The sequence below is a fragment of the Arachis hypogaea genome, chromosome 5, assembly GCF_003086295.3.
Source record: "Arachis hypogaea cultivar Tifrunner chromosome 5, arahy.Tifrunner.gnm2.J5K5, whole genome shotgun sequence".
Classification (NCBI taxonomy): domain Eukaryota; kingdom Viridiplantae; phylum Streptophyta; class Magnoliopsida; order Fabales; family Fabaceae; genus Arachis; species Arachis hypogaea.
This window is the reverse complement of record NC_092040.1, coordinates 52,295,072-52,314,421: the sequence shown is the minus strand read 5'-3', so window position 1 is coordinate 52,314,421 and position 19,350 is coordinate 52,295,072. Positions and strand designations below refer to the sequence as shown.

General features: G+C 38.9%; 1 non-coding gene across 1 annotated transcript; it reads right to left on the bottom strand.

Annotated features, from left to right (window-relative positions):
* Positions 1–9,301: 9,301 nt before the first annotated feature.
* Positions 9,302–9,409, bottom strand: LOC112805111 (small nucleolar RNA R71). Its single transcript, XR_003203720.1, has one exon. It is a non-coding gene; the product is annotated as a small nucleolar RNA R71 (small nucleolar RNA).
* Positions 9,410–19,350: the final 9,941 nt, after the last annotated feature.

The following is a 19,350-nucleotide window of genomic DNA, read 5'->3' as shown; positions in this document are numbered from 1 at the left end:
CAGCAGTCCTTTGTCAGCCTCCTTATCAGAGTTTTGCTCAGGTCCCTCAATTTCAGCCAAAAAATACCTGAAATCACAGAAAAACACACAAACTCATAGTGAAGTCCAGAAATGTGAATTTAGCATAAAAACTAATGAAAACATCCCTAAAAGTAACTAGATCCTACTAAAAACTACCTAAAATCAATGCCAAAAAGCGTATAAATTATCCGCTCATCACTTACTACCTCTTGGTTCTATGGATATTCAAGGAACACCCCTTAGTCTTCCCTTGTTATACCTTCTAGGACTAGTTGCTCCCCATGACTCAATTTCTTTTTAGTTTATCCAAGGTTCTACACTTAGTTTCTTATTTCTTAGTTTGTTTAATGATCCCTCTTGGCATTGGTCTCTCTTATTGTTTTTGCACAACTCACAGTAACTCTTATGGATACAAGCTCTACTTTTATTTAAGTTATAATGAAGACTTGAAATACATGACATTTTCTTTCTTGTAAAAAAAACATAAAGACTTCAAACAGGAATTAAAACTAAGCATCAAACATAAACTATCCTAGCATGATTATTCAAGAAGTAAATAAAGCAAAAGCTTAAACAGAAATCATAAATTGGAAAGTGTCAACCATGGGACTCAACAACCTTGCGCAGTTTCATCTTTAGTTCATTGGCCCCTTCCCTTTGTCCTTCTTCTTGGGAGGGGATGAGCCACCTTCATCTAGCTTAGAGGAACCTTCTTGAGCTTTGATATCCTTGGGCTTCCAAAATCCTAGCCTCCTCATGTAATTCCTCTCATCTTCCTTATGTTTGTCTAGGATTTTCTCTTGTCTTGCACTTAGCTCTTCCATCCCTTGCATGAAGATTTGGTATCCTGGGTTTAGAGCGGCTACAGCGTTACACAAGTGATTCAGCTTTGCTTGTGTGTTGATGTCATATTGCCTCCTGGATATGGTCCTGGCATCATAGAGATGTCTGAATTCAGCCAAGTTCCTCTGTTGCCACTTGCCTTGCTCTCCTATTTTTTCCAGTGCACTTCGCACCTCTCCCCAGTCAAATTGTTCTTGCTGCTCCTTCCTCATATGCTCCCAATTCTCTTGGAATTTTTGAATGTTTTGGTTGACTTGGCTCCATTGTTGTTGCTGAGCCTCCTTGAATTGGTTGACATATTCCCTTAAGTGGTGTAGATTGATGCATGGAAACTTGTCTCTCAACAAATTTTCCTTCGGCAAGTATACCGAATTGTCGTCAAGTAAAACTCACAATAGAGTGAGGTCGAATCCCACAAGGATTGATTGGTCAAGCAACTTTAGTTAGAAGAATATGCTAGTTGAGCTAAACAGAATTTAGATTGAGAACTTGCAGAAATTTAAATGGCTGGAAAGTAAATAACAGAAATTAAAGTGCAGAATCTTAAATGGGGATTTGAGGTGATGAGCATGAAAATAAATGGCAGAAAGTAAAGAGAATGGGTAAGATCAGAAATGGGGTAATCATTGGGTTCAGGAGATGTTGCATTCTCCGGATCAAGTTTATTCTCATCTCTTCCTCAATCAATGCATTCATTGATCTCCTTGGCAATCTTAAGTGATTGGATCCCAATTCCTTGGCAATCCAATCTCTCTAAGCTTGAATAATTGCCCAATTTCTTGATTTAATTGCTCATGGGAAGATATGAAGTGTGGTCACTGATTATACCACATGTATTTCCAAATCAAAGTGTTGGGAGGATTACATGTCACTATATCTGCCCAAACCCCAATTTGGTCCAACATGAGAAAGCATTTCTAGCATGATCTCCTCATCCCTTTTCCAAGGCTCAAAGGAGATTCAATTATGGAGAGTTTCTTTTCCAAGACAACTAACCAATTGAATTAAGATCGAAAGCTTTCTAATAAGATCAAGAGAAAAGAAAGAAGAAGAAGAATGAAAACTATAATTGATCCATCAAATTACAACATAGCTCCCTAACCCAATGAAAGGGGTTTTAGTTGTTCATAGCTCTAGAAATGAAAAATGGCAGAAAAGAAGAATCCATGCTAAAAGTGCAGAAAAGTAAATCTATAGAGAGTAGTTCCCAAAAGTTCCAAGCTCTTCTATAGTTCAAAACTACTCCTATATATACTACTCCTCTTGATCTTCTAGTGAGTTCTTCAAGTCTTGGATGTGGGCTTTGGATATTGAGTTGAAGCAGTTCTCATCTTTAGTGGGCCCAACTTACAGAGAAATATGAATTAGGCTTTGGGTATTTAGTGACCACTAACATTGCATTTTCAATTTTTGGCCAACGTTATTGGGACTCAATTTTCCCAATAACGTTGGCTTGTACCCCTTCGCGAACGTTAGTGGGAATCACTTTTCCCATTAACGTTTCTTGATGCCTTTTGTTCCTACGTTAGAGTTCACGTTAGTGTAACTAACGTGACTCTTAACGTAGGTGTGTTTTACCTTCGAGAGCGTTAGTGACTGGTGCACGAAATCGCAATCACACTTTTGCAATTCCGCACAACTAACCAGCAAGTGCACTAGGTCGTCCAAGTAATACCTTACGTGAGTAAGGGTCGATCCCACGGAGATTGTTGGCTTGAAGCAAGCTATGGTTATCTTGTAACTCTTAGTCAGGATATCAATAATTCTCAGGTTTAATTGTGAAAAGTAAAAGAACATGAAATAGATATTTGTTTTGCAGTAATGGAGAACATGTTGAGGTTTTGGAGATGCTCTATCTTCTGAATCGCTGCTTTCCTACTGTCGTCTTCTTCATGCACGCAAGGCTCCTTCCATGGCAAGCTGTATGTAGGGTTTCACCGTTGTCAATGGCTACCTCCCATCCTCTCAGTGAAAATGTTCAACGAGCTCTGTCACAGCACGGCTATTCATCTGTCGGTTCTCGATCATGTCGGAATAGAATCCATTGATTCTTTTGCGTCTGTCACTAATGCCCCACAATCGCGAGTTTGAAGCTCGTCATAGTCATTCAATCCCTGAATCCTACTCAGAATACCACAGACAAGGTTTAGACCTTCCGGATTCTCAAGAATGGCCGCCAACATATTCTAGCTTATACCACGAAGATTCTGATTAAAGAATCCAAGAGATATCCACTCAATCTAAGATAGAACAGAGGTGGTTGTCAGGCACACATTCATAGGTGAGAATGATAATGAGTGTCATGGATCATCACATTCATCAAGTTGAGAGACAAGTGATATCTTAAAACGGAAGCAAGCGTGATTGAATGAAAAATAGTAGTAATTGCTTTAATCCATCAAGACACAGCAGAGCTCCTCACCCCTAACCATGGGGTTTAGAGACTCATGCCATAGAAGGTACAATATGAAATGTATAAAGTGTCATGAGATAAAGATACAATGTCAAGAGGTCCTACTTATAGTGAACTAGTAACCTAGGATATACAGAAATGAGTAAATGACGTAAAAATCCACTTCCGGGGTCCACTTGGTGTGTGCTTGGGCTGAGCATTGAAGCTTTCATGTGTAGAAACTTTTCCTGGAGTTAAACACCAGTTTTTGTGCTAGTTTGGGCGTTTAACTCCAACTTTTGTGCCAGTTCCGGCGTTAAACACCGGGAATTCTGAAGCTGATTTGCAACGCCAGTTTGGGCCATCAAATCTCAGGCAAAGTATAGATTATTATACATTGCTGGAAAGCCCAGGATGTCTACTTTCCAACGCAATTAAGAGCGTGCCAATTAGGTTTCTGTAGCTCCTAAAAATCCACTTCGAGTGCAGGGAGGTCAGAATCCAACAGCATATGCAGTCCTTTTTTAGCCTCTGAATCAGATTTTTGCTCAGGTCCCTCAATTTCAGCCAGAAATTACCTGAAATCACAGAAAAATATACAAACTCATAGAAAAGCCCAGAAAAGTGAATTTTAAATAAAAACTAATAAAAACATACTAAAAACTAACTAAAACGTACTAAAACCACACTAAAAACTGTGCCAAAAAGCGTATAAATTATCCGCTCATCAGCAACACTCACCTTTGTCACTAACACTCCAGATGCCCAAATTTTCTACGTTGAAAATAACGTTAACTAAGTTAACCTGGCTCTTAACATAGTAGTGATGCCATCTTCCAATGTTAGTGACAAAAGTGAGTGTCACTAACGTTGGCTCTTTGATCTCAACTCCACGTTAACTTTCACGTTAATAGTCTTAACGTGAAAGTTAACGTAGGCAATGCTAGTTGGTCCAACGTTATTGACAAAAGTGAGTGTCACTAATGTTGGCTTTTGTTTTCCTCTTCCATGTTAGAGTTCACGTTAACTAAGTTAACGTGACTCTTAACGTGGATTATTGCCAAGTTCTCCAACGTTAGTGGTGTTCACTTTTACCACTAACTTTGGAGGAAAACGTTATTGGTGTTCACGTTTTCTCTTAATGTTGGAGTTCCCTTTTTCTTCTACGTTAACTACCACGTTAACTTAGTTAACGTGGCAAGTAACGTGAGCTCTGGATGGCTTCGCAGGCGTTATTGGTGATCACTTTTCTCATTAACGTTGCAAGCTTTTCACTATTCCACGTTAGTGTTCACGTTAACTAGGTTAACGTGAATACTAACGTGGTTCTTTCTTGCTTCCTTTACCCTGAAATCAAGCAATTAAAGTGCATCAAAGCTCTAGCCAAAGTCATGAGATTATGCATCATCAATTTATCATGCAATTCTAGCAAAATACTCATGAAATTATGCAAAGTTCACAAAAGTTGCTTGAATCAAGGTGTAAGTGTAATTTCATCCAAAACTTGCCTTATTCACTAAGAAAATGCATGAAACTACCCTAAAACAGTAAAGAAAAGGTTAATGAAACTGGCCTAGATGACCTGGCATCACAACACCAAACTTAAAGCTTGCTTGTCCCTAAGCAAGTACTGAAGCATAAGAAGAATGTAATGAAAGAACAAGAAGATAAAATAGAAGTAGAATTCCTGGTTAATGGGGTTTCATGCATAGCAACTTAGGTTCCTCCCTTTTAGCTTTCAAGCCTTTATCAACTCCTTGGTCACTTTCTTGATTGCATCCTTTGAGACTTCTTTCTTATTGATCCTTCCTTCTTTTTTTCAAAGTTTATTTTTCTTTTTGCTAAGTGCTTTGTAAGAGGGCGACACTTTATGATGAGCTTTCAGCCAACACTCCCAAACCAGTTGGTTTAAGGTGCTAGGTGTTAAGACACCCCTAATGACTTACTTCCTCAAGTCTCTCTCCCTCACACATACACACTACATGCATATGGTTTGTTGTTTTTCCTTTCTTGAGACCTTGGTGTCCACCACCTCTTTAGGTTACTAAGCGTTCTGTAGCAAAGGTTACTCTTGATAGTGGACTTTCAGCTGATAATCCCAGATTATTTAATCCAAGTTACCAAGTGATAAGGCACCCCTAAGAGCTTATTCATCCAAGTATATCCCTTGTACATAAACACCACAGACACATGCCTCAATTTTGAAACCCTTGGTGCCTAGCATTGTTTCTTATTGTGTTTCTTTCTTTTTTCACTTTTATTGCCCTTTCTTTTTTCTTATTGGGATCTTATTCTTTAGTTAGTTGATGAGCGGATAATTTATACGCTTTTTGGCATTGTTTTTAGTATGTTTTTAGTATGTTTTAGTTAGTTTTTAGTATATTTTTATTAGTTTTTAGTTAAAATTCACTTTTCTTGACTTTACTATGAGTTTGTGTGTTTTTCTGTGATTTCAGGTATTTTCTGGCTGAAATTGAGGGACCTGAGCAAAAATCTGATTCAGAGGCTGAAAAGGACTGCAGATGCTGTTGGATTCTGACCTCCCTGCACTCGAAATGGATTCTCTGGAGCTACAGAATCCCAATTGGCGCGCTCTAAACGGTGTTGGAAAGTAGACATTTTGGGCTTTCCAGCAATATATAATAGTCCAAACTTTGCCCGAGATTTGATGGCCCAAACTGGCGTTCGACATCAGCTCAAAACTGCCCAGCGTTAAACGCCAGAACTGGCACAAGAATGAGAGTTAAATGCCCAAACTGGCACAAAAGCTGGCGTTTAACTCCAAGAGAAGTCTCTACAAAAAAATGCTTCAATGCTCAGCCCAAGCACACACCAAGTGGACCCAGAAGTGGATTTTCATGTAATTTACTCATTTCTGTAAACCCTAGGCTACTAGTTCTCTACAAATAGGACATTTTACTATTGTATTTTCATCTTTTGATCACTTTAGATCTTAGATCAGATCTTGGTTCTTCTGGTTCCCTCTCTGGTGCCGAAGCCAATGATCACTTTTGTTCTTATGTATTTTCAACGGTGGAGTTTCTACACACCATAGATTAAGGTGTGGAGCTCTGCTGTACCTCGAGTATTAATGCAATTACTATTGTTCTTCTATTCAATTCAGCTTGTTCTTGTTCTAAGATATTCATTTCCACCCAAGAACATGATGAATGTGATGATTATGTGACACTAATCATCATTCTCACTTATGAACGAGTGCCTGACAACCACTTCTGTTCTACAAGCAAACAAGGCTTGAATGTTTATCTCTTGGATCCCTTAATCGGAATGTTCGTGGTATAAGCTAGAATTGATGGTGGCATTCAAGAGAATCTGGAAGGTCTAAACCTTGTCTGTGGTATTCTGAGTAGGATTCAATGATTTAATGACTGTGACGAGCTTCAAACTCGCGATTGTAGGGCGTTAGTGACAGACGCAAAAGAATCACTGGATTATATTCTGACATGATCGAGAACCGACAGCTGAATAGTCGTGCCGTGACAGGGTGCGTTGAACATTTTCACTGAGAGGATGGGAGGTAGTCACTGACAACGGTGAAACCCTACATACAGCTTGCCATGGAAAGGAGTAAGAAGGATTGGATGAAGACAGTAGGAAAGCAGAGAGACAGAAGGGACAAAGCATCTCCATACGCTTATCTGAAATTCTCACCAATGAATTACATAAGTATCTCTATCTTTATCTTTATGTTTTATTCATACATCATCTATAACCATTTGAGTTTGCCTGACTAAGATTTACAAGGTGACCATAGCTTGCTTCATACCAACAATCTCCATGGGATCGACCCTTACTCGCGTAAGGTTTATTACTTGGACGACCCAGTACACTTGCTGGTTAGTTGTGCGAAGTTGTGATAAAGAGTTGGAATTGCAATTGTGTGTACCATGTTGATGGCGCCATTGATGATCATAATTTCGTGCACCAAGGTTTTGGTGCCGTTGCCGGGGATTGTTGAGTTTGGACAACTGACGGTTCATCTTGTTGCTTAGATTGGGTATTTTTTTTCAGAGTTCTTAAGAATGAATTCTAGTGTTTCAAGGTGATGTTCTTATCATCACCAAAGCTGATTGATCTTCATCAATTTAGCTCTTGAATGCAATGTCCTGCTGAAGCTTGGCTAGCCATGTCTAATTCCTTTAGACTGAAGCTTTAGACTAACATTGCATGATTCCTGGAATTCTCATTAAGAATTTTGATATCTTTATTTTCTTTTTCCACTTAATTTTCGAAAAATCCAAAAAAATTTACAAAATCATAAAAACCAAAAATATTTTATGTTTCTTGTTGAGTCTAGAGTCTCATTTTAAGTTTGGTGTCAATTGCATGTTTCTGTTCTTCTTGCATTCATTCATGTGTCTTCAGTGATCTTCAAGTTGTTCTTGATGATTTACTTGCTCTGATCTTTAAATTCTCTTGTCTTGAGTGTTTTGTTGTTTCTCATATGCATTCTCAACTTGTTAGTGTCAATAGTATACAAACTTTTAAGTTTGGTGTCTTGCATGCATTGTTTATTTGATTTCAGTTGCATTTTGATTATTCCTCATTATTAAAAATCCAAAAAAATTTTTAATTTGTGTCGTTTCAAGTCAATAATACAGAGAATTGAAGATTCAGAACATGCAGCAGAGGAATTACACAGAAAAAGCTGGGCGTTCAAAACGGCCAGTGAAGAAGGCAAACTGGCATTTAAACGCCAGCCAGGATGCCTGGCTGGGCGTTTAACGCCCAAAAGGGTAGTGCTTTGGGCGTTAAACGCCAGAATGTGCACCATTCTGGGCATTTAACGCCAGGATGGCACAAGAGGGAAGATTCTGTTTTCAATTCAAATTTTTTTTTCAAGTTTTCAAAATTTTTCAAAATCAAATCTTTTTCAAATCAAATCTTTTCAATCAAATCTTTTTCAAAATCAATTTCTTTCCATACTTGCTATCAATTAATGATTTGATTCAACATTTCAAGTATGTTGCCTTTTCTGTTGAGAAAGGTTTAATGTTTGAATCATATCTTTTCTTGTTAGGCAAGTCATTAATTTTTAAAATCAAATCCTTTTAAATTGTTTTTCAAATCATATCTTCTCAATCATGTCTTTTTAAAATTATATCTTTTTCAATCATATCTTCTTAAATCACATCTTTTTCAAAATAGTTTTCAATCATATCTTTTTAATTTCTAATTTCAAAATCTTTTTCAAAAATCACTTGATTTCTTTTCCACTCTTAGTTTTCAAAAATCAATTAGTATTTTTCAAAATGTTTTTAAAATCCTTTTAATTTATTTTCGAAAATTTCTTCCCCTCTTCTCACATCCTTCCATTTATGGACTAACACTCATCCTTAATGCACAATTCGAACTCCATCTTTCCTGATAAGTTTGAATTTTCTACCTCTTCCTTCCATTTTTCTTTTCCTCTGACACCTCAAGGAATCTCTATACTGTGACATAGAGGATTTCATATTTTTTTGTTTTCTTCTCTTTCATATGAGCAGGAGCGAAGACAAAAGCATTCTTGTTGAGGCTGACCCTGAACCTGAAAGGACCTTGAAGCGAAAGCTAAGAGAAGCTAAGGCACAACTCTCTACAGAGGACCTAACAGAAATCTTCAAACAAGAAGTACCCATGGCAGCCGAAAACAACAACAATGCCAACAATGCAAGGACGGTGCTGGGTGACTTTACTGCACCTACTCCCGACTTCTATGGGAGAAGCATCTCTATCCCTGCCATTGGAGCAAAAAACTTTGAGCTTAAGCCTCAATTGGTTTCTCTAATGCAATAGAATTGCAAGTTCCATGGACTTCCATTGGAAGATCCTCATCAGTTTTTAGCTGAGTTCTTGCAAATCTGTGACACTGTCAAGACTAATGGGGTTGACCCTGAGGTCTACAAACTTATGCTATTCCCTTTTGCTGTAAGAGGCAGAGCTAGGACATGGTTGGACTCACAACCTAAAGAAAGCCTGAACTCTTGGGAAAAGCTAGTCAATGCCTTCTTGGCAAAGTTCTTTCCACCTCAAAAATTGAGTAAGCTTAGAGTGGAAGTCCAAACCTTCAGACAGAAGGAAGGAGAATCCCTCTATGAAGCTTGGGAAAGATACAAACAATTGATCAGAAAATGTCCTTCTGACATGCTTTCTGAATGGAGCATCATAGGTATCTTCTATGATGGTCTGTCTGAACTGTCCAAGATGTCATTGGATAGTTCTGCTGGAGGCTCTCTTCATCTGAAGAAGACGCCTACAGAAGCTCAAGAACTGATTGAAATGGTTGCGAATAACCAATTCATGTACACTTCTAAAAGGAATCCTGTGAACAATGGGACGAATCAGAAGAAAGGAGTTCTTGAGATTGATACTCTGAATGCCATATTGGCTCAGAACAAAATATTGACTCAGCAAGTCAATATGATTTCTCAAAGTCTGTCTGGAATGCAAGCTGCACCAGGCAGTACTAAGAACGCTTCATCTGAAGAAGAAGCTTATGATCCTGAGAACCCTTCAATGGAAGAGGTGAATTACATGGGAGAACCCTATGGAAACACCTATAATCCTTCATGGAGAAATCATCCAAATCTCTCATGGAAGGATCAACAGAGACCTCAACAAGGTTTCAACAACAATAATGGTGGAAGAAACAGGTTTAGCAATGGCAAGCCTTTTCCATCATCTTCTCAGCAACAGACAGAGAATTCTACGTAGAGCCACTATGACTTAGCAACCATGGTCTCTGATCTAATCAAAACCACTCAAAGTTTCATGAATGAAACAAGGTCCTCCATTAGAAATTTGGAGGCACAAGTGGGTTAGCTGAGCAAGAAAATTACTGAACTCCCTCCTAGTACTCTTCCAAACAATACAGAAGAAAATCCAAAAGGAGAGTGCAAGGCCATCAACATGGCCGAATTTGGAGAGGAGGGAGAGGCAGTGAACTCCACTGAGGAAGACCTCAATGGACGTCCACTGGCCTCCAATGAGTTCCCTAATGAGGAACCATGGGAATCTGAGGCTCATAATGAGACCATAGAGATTCCATTGGACTTACTTCTGCCATTCATGAGCTCTGATGAGTATTCTTCCTCTGAAGAGGATGAGTATGTCACCGAAGAGCAAGTTGCTAAATACCTTGGAGCAATCATGAAGCTAAATGACAAGTTATTTGGTAATGAGACTTGGGAGGATGAACCCCCTTTGCTCACCAAAGAATTGGATGACTTGTCTAGGCAGAAACTACCTCAAAAGAGACAAGATCCTGGGAAGTTCTCAATACCTTGTACCATAGGCACCATGACCTTTAAGAAGGCTCTGTGTGACCTAGGGTCAAGCATAAACCTCATGCCTCTCTCTGTAATGGAGAAGCTAGGGATCTTTGAGGTGCAAGCTGCAAGAATCTCACTAGAGATGGCAGACAATTCAAGAAAACACGCTTATGGACTTGTAGAGGATGTTCTAGTAAAAATTGAAGACCATTACATCCCTGCTGATTTCATAGTCCTAGAGACTGGGAAGTGCATGGATGAATCCATCATCCTTGGTAGACCCTTCCTAGCCACAGCAAAGGCTGTGATTGATGTTGACAGAGGAGAATTGATCATTCAAGTGAATGAAGAATCCCTTGTGTTTAAGGCTCAAGGGTATCCCTCTGTAACCATGGAGAGGAAGCATGAAGAGCTTCCCTCAAAACAGAGCCAAACAGAGCCCCCACAGTCAAACTCTAAGTTTGGTGTTGGGAGGCCACAACCAACTTCTAAGTTTGGTGTTGAACCCCCACATTCAAACTCTAAGTTTGGTGTTGGGAGGTTCCAACATTGCTCTGAGCATATGTGAGGCTCCATGAGAGCCCACTGTCAAGCTACTGACATTAAAGAAGCGCTTGTTGGGAGACAACCCAATATTATATTTATATATTTTTCCTTTGTTATTTTATGTTTTCTGTAGGTTGATGATCATGGGAAGTCACAAAATCAATTGAAAAAGCAAAAACAGAATGAAAAATAGAAAGAAAAACAGCACACCCTGGAGGAAGACCTTGCTGGCGTTTAAACGCCAGTAAGGGCAGCAAATGGGCGTTTAACGCCCAGTCTGGCACCATTCTGGGCGTTTAACGCCAGAAAGGGGCACCAGACTGGCGTTAAACGCCAGGAAAGGGCAAGAAGTTGGCGTTAAATGCCAGAAATGGGCACCAGCCCGACGTTTAACACCGGAATTGGCATAAAGAGCATTTTTGCTCGCCAGTTGGTGCAGGGATGAATTTTCCTTGACACCTCAGGATCTGTGGACCCCACAGGATCCCCACCACCCTCTCTTTTCCTCTTCACCCATTCATCAATCACTTCAACACCTCTTCCCCAAATACCCCTCACCTATCAAATCCCATCTTTCTCTTCACCACTCACATCCATCCTTCATAAAACCCCACCTACCTCACAATTCAAATTCAAACCACTTTCCCTCCCAAACCCACCCTCACATAGCCGAACATTACACCCTCTCTCCACTCCTATATAAACCCATCTTCACTCCTTCATTTTCACACAACCTAAACACTACTTCTTCGCCTTAGCCGAACCACAAAGCCTCCTCCATCTCCTTCATTTTTTCTTCTTCTACTCTCTTCTTTCTTCTTTTGCTCGAGGACGAGCAAACCTTTTAAGTTTGGTGTGGTAAAAGCATTGCTTTTTATTTTTCCATAACCATTTATGGCATCCAAGGCCGGAGAAACCTCTAGAAAGAGGAAAGGGAAGGCAAAAGCTTCCACCTCCGAGTCATGGGAGATGGAGAGATTCACCTCAAGGGATGCACTTTTCCTCCACAAAACTATTGGGAGCAAATCAATACCTCCCTAGGAGAATTGAGTTCCAACATGGGACAACTAAGGGTGGAGCACCAAGAACATTCCATCCTCCTCCATGAAATTAGAGAAGATCAAAGAATCATGAGAGAGGAGCAACAAAGGCAAGGAAGAGACATTGAGGAGCTTAAGCACTCCATAAGATCTTCAAGAGGAAGAACAAGCCGCCATCACCAAGGTGGACCCGTTCTTTAATTTCCTTGTTCTTTATTTTTCTGTTTTTCGAAAAATCATGCTTATGTTTACCTATGTTTATGTCTTTTGATCATTAGTGTCTTAGTGTCTATGCCTTAAAGTTATGAATGTCCTATGAATCTATCACCTTTCTTGAATGAAATGTTCTTAATTGAAAAAGAGAAGAATTGCATGAATTTTAAATTTTATAACAGATTAATTATATTGATGTGGTGGCAATATTTTGGTTTCGAATGTATGCTTGAACAGTGCATAAATCTTTTGAATTTATTGTTCATGAATGTTAGCTCTTGAAAGAATAATGAAAAAGGAGACATGTTACCGAGGATCTGAAAAATCATAAAAATGATTCTTGAAGCAAGAAAAAGCAGTGAATACAAAAAAAAGGGAAAGAGAAAAACGAAAAAAAAAGAGAGAGAAAAACGAAAAAAAAAGAAAAAAGAGAAAAAAAGAAAAAAAGAGAGAAAAGAAAAAAATAAAGTTGTGATCCAAAGCAAAAAGAGTGTGCTTAAGAACCCTGGACACCTCTAATTAGGGACTCTAGCAAAGCTGAGTCACAATCTGAAAAGGTTCACCCAGTTATGTGTCTGTGGCATGTATGTATCCGGTGGTAATACTGGAAGACAGAGTGCTTTGGGCCACGGCCAAGACTCATAAAGTAGCTGTGTTCAAGAATCATCATACTTAACTAGGAGAATCAATAACACTATCTGGATTCTGAGTTCCTATAGAAGCCAATCATTCTGAATTTCAAAGGATAGAGTGAGATGCTAAAACTATTCAGAGGCATAAAGCTAAAGCCCCGCTCATCTAATTAATACTGATCTTCATAGATGTTTTTGGAGTTCATTGCATATTCTCTTCTTTTTATCTTATTTAATTTCCAGTTGCTTGGGGACAAGCAACAATTTAAGTTTGGTGTTGTGATGAGCGGATAATTTATACGCTTTTTGGCATTGTTTTTAGTATGTTTTTAGTATGTTTTAGTTAGTTTTTAGTATATTTTTATTAGTTTTTAGTTAAAATTCACTTTTTTGGACTTTACTATGAGTTTGTGTGTTTTTCTGTGATTTCAGGTATTTTCTGGCTGAAATTGAGGGACCTGAGCAAAAATCTGATTCAGAGGCTGAAAAGGACTGCAGATGCTGTTGGATTCTGACCTCTCTACACTCGAAGTGGATTCTCTGGAGCTAAAAAAACCCAATTGGCGCGCTCTCAACGGCGTTGAAAAGTAGACATCCTGGGCTTTCCAGAAATATATAATAGTCCATAATTTTCCCGAGATTTGATGGCCCAAACTGGCGTTCCAAATCAGCTCAAAACTGCCCGGCGTTAAACGCCGGAACTGGCACAAGAATGGGAGTTAAACGCCCAAACTGGCACAAAAGCTGGTGTTTAACTCCAAGAGAAGTCTCTACACGAAAATGCTTCAATGCTCAGCCCAAGCACACACCAAGTGGGCCCGGAAGTGGATTTTTATGTAATTTACTCATTTCTGTAAACCCTAGGCTACTAGTTCTCTACAAATAGGACCTTTTACTATTGTATTTTCATCTTTTGATCACTTTAGATCTTAGATCAGATCTTGGTTCTTCTGGTTCCCTCTCTGGGGCCGAAGCCAATGATCACTTTTGTTCTTATGTATTTTCAACGGTGGAGTTTCTACACACCATAGATTAAGGTGTGGAGCTCTGCTGTACCTCGAGTATTAATGCAATTACTATTGTTCTTCTATTCAATTCAGCTTGTTCTTGTTCTAAGATATTCATTTCCACCCAAGAACATGATGAATGTGATGATTATGTGACACTCATCATCATTCTCACTTATGAACGAGTGTCTGACAACCACTTCTGTTCTACAAGCAAACAAGGCTTGAATGTTTATCTCTTGGATCCCTTAATCGGAATGTTCGTGGTATAAGCTAGAATTGATGGCGGCATTCAAGAGAATCCGGAAGGTCTAAACCTTGTCTGTGGTATTCTGAGTAGGATTCAATGATTGAATGACTGTGACGAGCTTCAAACTCGCGATTGTGGGGCGTTAGTGACAGACGCAAAAGAATCACTGGATTATATTCCGACATGATCGAGAACCGACAGCTGAATAGCCATGCCGTGACAGGGTGCGTTGAACATTTTCACTGAGAGGATGGGAGGTAGCCACTGACAACGGTGAAACCCTACATACAGCTTGCCATAGAAAGGAGTAAGAAGGATTGGATGAAGACAGTAGGAAAGCAGAGAGACAGAAGGGACAAAGCATTTCCATACGCTTATCTGAAATTCTCACCAATGAATTACATAGGTATCTCTATCTTTATCTTTATGTTTTATTCATACATCATCCATAACCATTTGAGTTTGCCTGACTAAGATTTACAAGGTGACCATAGCTTGCTTCATACCAACAATCTCCGTGGGATCGACCCTTACTCTCGTAAGGTTTATTACTTGGACGACCCAGTACACTTGCTGGTTAGTTGTGCGAAGTTATGATAAAGAGTTGGGATTGCAATTGTACGTACCATGTTGATGGCGCCATTGATGATCACAATTTCGTGCACCATTAGTCTCAAGGGGTGTGTCTCAAACATAGGACTTAGGATAGATAGTTCCTTTCTTTCCTTACTTGGTGAACCAACTTAGCTTACTAATCATCCTACCACAAACATTCAGAATGCACTTCATAAAATAACTCCACTCTTGTTCTTTTCATAACATTTTCTTTTTTATTAACTTAAAGAGACAAGCATACAAGTAAGAAAGATGAAAGTGACATTCAAGACATTAGGCTAGCACATTTAACCTAAGCAACAAAATTTAAATGTAGAATTAAAAGTCTTAAACTACTCATGGAAGCATGTTCTATTTCATACATGATTTTCCTTATTTAAAGCTTTGAAAAAGTTAAACTAAGAAGGAACTTCACCACCTTTCACTTGTTGGCATGCTTATGTTCTTCTGCTCCCTTGGGATTCTCCTTGATTACTTGAGTCTCCATTCCCCTTGCGCTTCCCCATCAGCTTTTTCCAGAAACCGGCATCCTCCATCTTCTTCTTTAATGCTTCCTTTTGCTGTTTCACCTTCCCCTCTTCTTGTTCTGTTAAGTTCTTGCGAACTGCCTCATAACTTGGGATGTCAAGGTGCAAATGATGCATATGCTCAGTGGTGCACGAATTTGTAATCCGCACAACTAACCAGCAAGTGCACTGGGTCGTCCAAGTAATACCTTACGTGAGTAAGGGTCGAATCCCACGGAGATTGTTGGATTGAAGCAAGCTATGTTTATTTTATTTGTCTTAGTCAGGATACCAATAGGATTCTTTAGCCTCGTATTTTAATAAAGAAAAGGGCATAAAATAAATAGTTATTACTTTAATAATAGAGAATAAAAGCGTTACTTGTTGTGCAGTAATGAGAAATATGTTGGAGTTTTGGAGATGCTTTGTCCTCTGAACTTCAACTCTTCCTTGAAATCCTTTCCCACACGCAAGGTTCCTTCCATGGCAAGCTCTATGTAGGGTGTCACCGTTGTCAATGGCTACTTCCCATCCTCTCAGTGAAAACGTTCCTATGCTCTGTCACAGCACGGCTAATCATCTGTCGGTTCTCAATCAGGTTGGAATAGAATCCATTGATTCTTTTGCGTCTGTCACTAACGCCCAGCCTTCAGGAGTTTGAAGCTCGTCACAGCCATTCAATCCCAGAATCCTACTCAGAATACCACAGACAAGGTTTAGACTTTCCGGATCCTCATGAATGCCGCCATCAATCCGGCTTATACCACGAAGATTCTGATTAAGGAATCTAAGAGATATTCATTCAATCTGATGTAGAACGGAGGTGGTTGTCAGGCACACGTTCATGGATTGAGGAAGGTGATGAGTGTCACGGATCATCACCTTCTCCATAATTAAGCGCGAATGAACATCTTAGATAAGAACAAGCGTGTTTGAATGAAAAACAAAGGAATTGTATTAAATCATCGAGACGCCGCAGAGCTCCTCACCCCCAACAATGGAGTTTAGAGACTCATGCCGTCAAAAAGTATGTAATTCAGATCTAAAAATGTCATAAGGTACAAGATAAGTCTCTAAAAGTTGTTTAAATAGTAAACTAGTAACCTAGGTTTACAGAATATGAGTAAACTAAGATAATTGGTGCAGAAATCCACTTCTGGGGCCCACTTGGTGTGTGCTGGGGCTGAGACTAAAGCTATCCACGAGTTGAGGCCTTTCTTGGAGTTGAACTCCAAGTTATAACGTGTTTTGGGCGTTCAACTCCGGATCATGACGTTTTTCTGGCGTTTAACTCCAGACAGCAGCATGTACTTGGCGTTCAACGCCAAGTTACGTCGTCTATCTTCTCGCAAAGTATGAACTATTATATATTTCTGGAAAGCCCTGGATGTCTACTTTCCAACGCCGTTGAGAGCGCGCCAATTGGACTCCTGTAGCTCCAAAAAATCCATTTCGAGTGCAGGGAGGTCAGGATCCAACAGCATCAGCAGTCCTTTTTCAGCCTAACTCAGATTTTTGCTCAGCTCCCTCAATTTCAGCCAAAAAATACCTGAAATCACAGAAAAACACACAAACTCATAGTAAAGTCCAGAAATATGATTTTTGCCTAAAAACTAATAATATTCTACTAAAAACTAATTAAAACATACTAAAATCTACATGAAATTACTCCCAAAAAGCGTATAAAATATCCGCTCATCACAACACCAAACTTAAACTGTTGCTTGTCCTCAAGCAACTAGATGAATAAAATAGAATTAAAAGAAATCAAGAAGCAATAATATCTCGGAGTTTTCAGTGAAGCTCGGATTCTTATTAGATGAGCGGGGCTTGTAGCTTTTTGCTTCTGAACAGTTTTGGCATCTCACTTTATCCTTTGAAATTTAGAATGGTTGGCATCCATAGGAACTCAGAATTCAGATAGTATTATTGACTCTCCTATTTTAGCATGTTGATTCTTGAACACAGCTACTTATTGAGTCTTGGCCGTGGCCCTAAGCATTTTGTTTTCTAGTATTACCACCGGATACATAAATGCCACAGACACTTAACTGGGTGAACCTTTTCAGATTGTGACTCAGCTTTGCTAAAGTCCCCAATTAGAGGTGTCCAGAGTTCTTAAGCACACTCTTCTTGCTTTGGATCACGACTTTAACCACTCAATCTCAAGCTTTTCACTTGGACCTGCATGCCACAAGCACATGGTTAAGGACAGCTTGATTTAGCCGCTTAGGCCTGGATTTATTTCCTTGGGCCCTCCTATCCATTGATGCTCAAAGCCTTGGATCCTTTTTACCCCTGCCTTTTGGTTTTAAGGGCTATTGGCTTTTTCTGCTTGCTTTTTCTTTTTCTTTCTATTTTATTCCTCTTTTTTTTTTCGCACAAGCTTTTGCTTTTTCACTGCTTTTTCTTGCTTCAAGAATCACTTTCATGATTTTTCAGATCATCAATAACATTTCTCTTGTTCATCATTCTTTCAGGAGCCAACAATTTTAACATTCATAAAATTCAATATCAAAAATATGCACTGTTCAAGCATTCATTCAGAAGACAAAAAGTATTGCCACCACATATAATTAATTAAAATTTTTCTTATTAAGAATTCGAAAAAATATTGCCTCTTTATTCTAAAAATCTACTATTTTATTCATGTTTGATGATGATGAGAAAAATAAATTATAACTTAATTGGAATTAAAATCAAAGTAGAGATACTAATTACTACTACTAATATATAACTTCTAAGGTAAATTTCTAATAAGAACAGTTATCACAGAGTTAAGGCAAAGATTAGAACTCAACGACCTATATTTTGGGAAGTGGATGTTCCTCTAGTCTGTGGGGTGCCTTCAAGAATTAATTTCTGACGCTTCAGCTCCCTTAAGTTCACATCCTTGCTCTTCCTGTTCCCTTAGGTGCCATGATCTTAATGAGTTTTAGCTCAGTGATCATGGCAAATCACACCAAACTTAGAGGTTTGCTTGTCCTCAAGCAAAAGAAAGGAAAGGAGAGGAATAGAAGGAGAGGCAGTTTTGAAAAAAAAGATAACATGAGTTGAGAAAGATATGAGAAGAAATTAAAAAGATTTGAAAAAGAATTGGATTGGAAAAAGATTTGTGTTTATGAATTAAGATACATTTGATATTTTTGAAAAAGGGATTTTAGAAATTAGGGTTTTTAGAAATTAGGATTAAAATTTTTTGGAATTTGAAGGATGATATTTTGAAACATGTTTATGCAAGAAATCATGAATTGAAACATAAAAATTAGAAAATTTGTGAAGAAAGACGAATTTTACCTCCTCCCCACCATCCTGGCGTTAAACGCCCAACTGGTGCATGTTTTGGGCGTTTAACGCCCAATTGTTGCTTCTCCTGGGCATTCAACGCCCAGCTGATGCTTCTTTCTGGCGTTGAACGCCAGGAAGTCCTTTGTCACTGGGCGTTTTTCTGAACGCCCAGGACGCTGTCAATCTGGCGTTAAACGCCCAGAAGGTGCTTCTTTCTGGCGTTTAACGCCCAGATGGCTACCCTTACTGGCGTTGAACGCCCAGTGGGTGCTTCTTTTGGGCGTTCAACGCCCAAAATGTTTCTTACTGGCTTTTTCACGCCAGTGAGCTTCCAAATTTCCCTGTAACTCTGTGAATTCAATCAATTGCTATTTTTACCCTTTGAAGATACTTGGACTCATACCTGTAAAAAATGAAAATTTATTTAATTAGTAAATAAACTTTGTAAATGACTGGGTTGCCTCCCAGCAAGCGCTTCTTTATTGTCTTTAGCTGGACTACCACTGAGCTCTAATCAAGTCTCAGTTTTGAGCATTCTTGCTCGATGTTACTTTCAAGATAATGTTTAATTCTCTGTCCATTAACAATGAACTTTTTGTTAGAGTCATTATCCTGAAGCTCTACGTATCCATATGGTGATACACTTGTAATTACATATGGACCTCTCCACCGGGATTTTAATTTCCCAGGAAATAATTTGAGCCTAGAATTAAATAGCAGAAC